Below are 6,000 nucleotides of genomic sequence, written 5' to 3' on the forward strand. Positions count from 1 at the left end.
ATCTACAACTCTAATAAGTGACCATACAGTCGAAAAGTGGAAAAACTCTGATTTCCAGATTTGTCCAGACTTACCCTGAGTTTTAAGGCCTTTTCAGTTATGTAATTGTATCAGTCTGCTTGGGTTGCCATAAGAAAATACCACAAACTAGGTGGCTTAAATAACGGAAATTTATTTCTCACAGTTCTGGAGGCTGGGAAGTCCAAGGTCAAGTATAGGCAAGATGGAATTCTGGTGCGAGCTCTCTGTCTGGCTTGCAGACAGTGGAGAGAGCTGAGAGTGGGGGGTTGGTGGTGGACGGGTGCAGGGTATTAGAGAGAGCGCACTCTGGTGTTTCTTATAGAGGCATTAATCCTGTTGGATTAGGACCCCACCACTTATGACCTCATTTAATTAATTACCTCCTAAAAGCCCTACCTCCAAATACAGTCACATTGGGGGTCAGGGCTTCAACGTCTGACTTTTGGGAGAATACATGCAGTTCCTAGCACTAGTCCTGATCTCCTTGATACTCTGTGCATTCGAAATAGCTGACTGTCTCCTTCTTTGGTTCTGATGTCCCCTATTTTTCTGACTCTGTTTCCAGTATTGGCTCTTCTATCATGGGGGATACTGGCATTCTGTACAGATCATTTCCTTTTACCTGTGAAGAGGAAAAAAAGAGCTAACATTTCTTGAATATCTATTAGGTGCTAGGTAATTAATATATTCATTCAGTCAGTTACCAAATTTGTATTGCTTGCTAGCTCTGTGCTAAAAACGACTTGGGTCACTAAGAAGACAAAGTTTCTACTTTCCTGGCACTTTCACTCCAGGTGGAAGGATATAAAAAATTAATATATAACAAGTACCATGAGGAAAAACAAATGGGAAGAAGATGAGGGTTTTGTTTTTCGATGGGAGATGGGGTGTGGTCAGGGAAGGCCTTTCTGATAAGATGACATTTTTTTTTTAAATTTTTTTTTAAAGGGCTTCAAATGCTTGGCTTATTTATTTATTTATTTTTGCTGTGTTGGGTCTTCGTTTCTGTGCGAGGGCTTTCTCTAGTTGTGGCAAGCGGGGGCCACTCTTCATCGCGGTGCGCGGGCCTCTCACTATCGCGGCCTCTCTTGTTGCGGAGCACAGGCTCCAGACGCGCAGGCTCAGTAGTTGTGGCTCACGGGCCTAGTTGCTCCGCGGCATGTGGGATCCTCCCAGAACAGGGCTCGAACCCATGTCCCCTGCATTAGCAGGCAGACTCTCAACCACTGCGCCACCAGGGAAGCCCCTAAGATGACATTTGAGCAGAGACGGAAGGGAGTGAGGGAGCAAGCCAGGTGGAGATCAGGAGGAAGAGGGGTTAGCGGTGCAAATGCCCTGAGGTGCGAACCTGCCTGGTGTGTTCAGAGCAGCCTAATCTAGTGGAAGAAGAGGTCAGAGAAAAAGAAGCCAGATCACATAGGGCCTGAAAAATTGAGAAGCTTCTGCAACATTTTGAGCTGAGAATGACGTGATCTGACATTTAGAAATAATCACTCCCCCTGCTGTAGAGGTACAGCGTGGTAGAAGCAGTGAGACTGAAATGGAGCAGGACCCTATGGTCTATGCCCGCCCCCCATGCCCTCAGCCCGCCTTTTGTCTGCAGGAAAACTTCAGTCAAAGAATAAATTCAATCAGAGAAGTGAGAAAATGCAGAAGCAAAGGAAAACAATCAAACAGGACAAAATAGTAATAGTTTAGTCATTAAGCAAAGTCAAGGACCTTTAGTTCCTCCTCAAGGGCTATGGATAATATTCTGAGCCATATGCTGTGAGCTGTCTTATAGCTACTGAAACCCACACCAGGTGGAAGAAGTTAACTACATGATGACCAGGCTGTAGCCATGACATAAGCTGCCACAATTCTGAGAGCTGCCCTCAGAGAAATGGGAACAAACCGACCCTGGAACTAAAGAATAACTGTACTGAAAGCCATCAAGATGACGCTGATCAGACCACCCCATGACCAATTTCAAGATGACTGTCAGAGCTGCCTGTGCTGTTTCTACATGTAGTCCCCTCCTTTGGCTTTTATAGCTCTCACCCCCCCAGTGGGGGGGGTCGGCCTTTGAACAGGAGTCTGCCCTCTCCCCCAACCCCTGATTGCTGGCCTCTGAAATCAAGCAAACTTTCCACCAACTTGCCCCCTTATTAGCTTTAGAGCAATGAGCAGCCAGACCCTACTTTCAGTAAAAAGACTAGTTGGGGGCTATCAGAAGAGTCCAGATAAAAGAAGGTGATGGTGGTAGCAGTGGGAGAGGTAGTGTACAGTGGTTAAGTATCATGTCTACAAAATTATACCATTGCCTGAGTATATGGTCCTGGAAGATGACTATTAAGTCATTTAAAAAATCTGTTTCTTGAGGGGGAATTCTGGGAAGATGACAACAGCAGCATAATTATTCAGTCTCCCCATGAAAATAGAGAAAGGAACTATAAAGCAAAACCAGAGGCCCATGGACAACATTAACCACAAATCTAAATGGAATGGTATCCCTATGATTTCCAAAATATAGGCAAGTAGGAGCAAACCATAGTACTTACAAGACCTTTGTTATATCAGCAAAGGGAATCAATGAGGCATCTGAAGAATCCCCAAATAGCCAGAAGGTATTTACTGGCCCAGCCAGTCAAGTTGAGAAGAGCAGGTGAAGTAGAAAGTGGTGTTTGAGAGTGCAAGGGCTCCTGGTGAGGTCTGAAGGGTGGAACAATATTGCTGTAGGAACTCTTGAAACTGACCTACCACGGCTTCCTTCAAGGAAAGGGACCCACACTGAGGACAAACTGCTTGGCATGGGAACAAAATTGAGCCAATGAGAGACAAAGGAAAGAGAAGGTCCAGGTAAAGATGGAGGACCAGGAAATCTCTGAAAGTAAGCTGACTTTACAAAAATTTAATGCTAGACTGTAAAAATAAAAAAGGTTCTCTTGGGACTTCCCTGGTGGTCTAGTGGTTAAGACTCCAAGCTCCCAATGTAGGGGGCACGGGTTCGATCCCTGGTTGGGGAACTAAGATCCTGCATGCCGCATGGTGCAGCCAAAAAAAAAAAAGTTCTCTGCAAAGTTAGAAAAACTCTCCTGACAACTGCCTCCTTCAAAAAGTTTGAGAAAACCAATTTCACATACAAATAACCAAGGGAAAGTATGGAAGTCAAATCCCATAGAAAACTATTGTAATGAAAAAGAGAAGAACTGAATAGCACTCCTGTAGACAGTAAGAGAACATCAGAAAAACATGCCCTCAATGCAGATGAGAACCAACGCCCAGCATTTCAAAGAGCTAAAAGACCCAAAGAAAATGATAGGAGACGTGAATGAATTATGTAAATCAGAATTAGGAATATTTGGAATTAAATGAACAAATTCAGAAAAGAATCAGAAATAAGAGAAAGAATTATTTCAGAAATGAAGACTAAACCAAAAGAAACCCAAGGGTGAGTAAACACAATTTGTTATGCCTTAAGAAGCAGAAGATAAAAAGGAGAAAAAATTTTCAAAAATCAATAAAGAGAGATTGAAAAAGATTAGTGAGAAAGTGGCAAATATTGAGGATAAGCGAAGGAGATCCAGCCCTTGAAGAAATAATAAGAGCCTTTGTGGAAAAAGCAGGGGAGGAGATAAGGAGACAGAAGAGATACTGCAAACTATATTCAAGAGAACTTCCTTGAAATTAAAAAAAAAAAAAGCTTCGAAAGTATGCATTGAGAGAACACACTGCAGGTGAGAACGTCAATCCAGAATTACCAACACTAAGACATACTCTTGTAAAACTATTGGAATTTAAAGAAAAAATAATGAAAATTTCTTTGGGTATCTAGACAAAAAAAAAATGACTTCTAGGTGAAAAAAGATTAGATTATCATCAGACCTTTTGGAAACAATCCTTTATGTCAGAAGAAAATGGAGTAACAGGAATTCCCTGGCGGTTCAGTGGTAAGGGCTCGGCACCCTCACTGCCAGGGGCCTGGGTTCGATCCCTAGTTGGGGAGCTAAGATCCCACAAGCCGTGCAGCGTGGCCAGAAAAAAAAAAAAAAAAAAATGGAGTAACATATTTAAGGTACTCGAGGAAAGAAAATGTAAAGGGATAATAATTGCAATGGATTGAAACATATCACATGTTTCAATTCGTGCGATCATAATGGTGTATATATATATATATATATATATATATATATATATTTAAAAATCTATCAGTCACCTTTGGAAGATGATAAAAGCCAATTCATTATCTTGAAAACTGGCAAATAAATGGGAAAAGTTAATCATTATTCTTGCTGTACAGTATGAACTATACCATTGTGCAATCAAATAGTAGGTGAAAGGAATCATCTCTTTATAAAGTATTCTAAATAATAAAAGAAAAAGAAATAATAGGATTCGAGTATTACAATTTTCAACCTCCTATGAATGAAGGGATCCAGATATTGAGTATGAACAGCTACTGACATCACAAAAAGAGAGGCAAGTAGACATAGATGTGCCTCATGAAGAAAGAAGAAACAACACCCAAGTAGCCTTGCCATCAGGATCGAACCTAAGCCTGAACAAGCCTCTGAATTCTCCTGCCAACTTTCAGGCAGAGTGGAACACACCTAACTGCATATGACTGTTCAACTAGTAAAATTAAGGCTGTGGGAAACTTTGCAAGTCAAGTGACCCACGTTCTTAAACAGATGAACTATAAGGAGGAGAAAGGGATAGAAAGGGAATCAGCAAATTAAAAAACAAAAAAGAGGGATGCTTAACTATAGTGCTAAGGAACATTCAGGTGATAAAGCTATAATGAAATGCAAGTGTGGGGATTTTAAAGCATGTCTGCAAAATTTTCAACACGCCTCCCAAATATGACCCGCTTTCTTGAGTCTGGGCTGGCCTTACTGACTCACCTGTGACCAAGAGAATGCAGTGGAAGCGAGGTTATAAAAAACAATATCTCCGTCTTGCTCACTGGGACATTCACTTTTAGAACCCTGAACTGATTCCTATGAGGCTGCCATACTGTGAGGAAGCCCAGGGCACACGGAAAGGCGATGCACAGGTGCTCTGGTGGATGGACTCTAGCTGAGATTTAGATCCCCGCTGACAGCCAGGATCAACTCCTAGACCTGTGAGGGAAGGTGCTTCTGGATGATTCCAGCCTCCAGACACTGAATCTTCCCAGCTCAAACACTGTGGAGCAGAGACACTGATGTGCTGTAGCCAGTTTGTACTGGCTCCCAGCAGCAAATTGTTAGCATTTTCCCCCAAATCCACATTCAGTGACGTCACACGATTAGCTTGATGTTGGCCAGGGTAGGAATAATTACACGTTGGAAATCAGCAAACACTACAAATCAGGGAGATTCCTGCTGTGCCTTGTCTGAATTCCTGACCCACAGGATCCATGAGCATAATAAAATAGGTGTTTCAAGCCACCCAGTTTTGGAGTCATTGTTTTACAGCAAGGAAGTGGTTACTATAAAAGGAGAGTGGTTATTTTTGTGGGGAGGAAGTTGGTTGACACAGGAACTTTTGGAACTTCTGGGGTGGCTGGCAAATTCTATGAAAATGGGTAGTGGTTATAAAGGATGTCCATCTGACAATAATTAAGATATATATTTGCTTTGTGTGATTTTCTGCATCTTTTATAATAAAAATTATCTTTAAAGTTGTCTGCTTTTTTATGTAGGAGATAGTAAGACAATAATTTCATTTCTCTTTATTTCCAATTTATATCCAGTAAAATGCATTTTTGATATGGAATAACTATATGACAACATTAACAGTTTAACTTTAAAATTTTGAAACCTAAATTATGGAAACCTGTAAAAGCCTCGTGGTGATGCAGTTGTATGTACAGAAAGTAGGCAATCATACAGTCTCAAAGGAGAGAGTCACTTATAATGAGGTCTTTTTTTTTTTTTTTTTTTTTTGCTGTACGCGGGCCTCTCACTGCTGTGGCCTCTCCCGTTGCGGAGCACAGGCTCCGGACACACAGGCTCC

The sequence above is a fragment of the Mesoplodon bidens genome, assembly GCF_964165515.1.
Source record: "Mesoplodon bidens genome assembly, chromosome: 3".
Lineage (NCBI taxonomy): Eukaryota > Metazoa > Chordata > Mammalia > Artiodactyla > Ziphiidae > Mesoplodon > Mesoplodon bidens.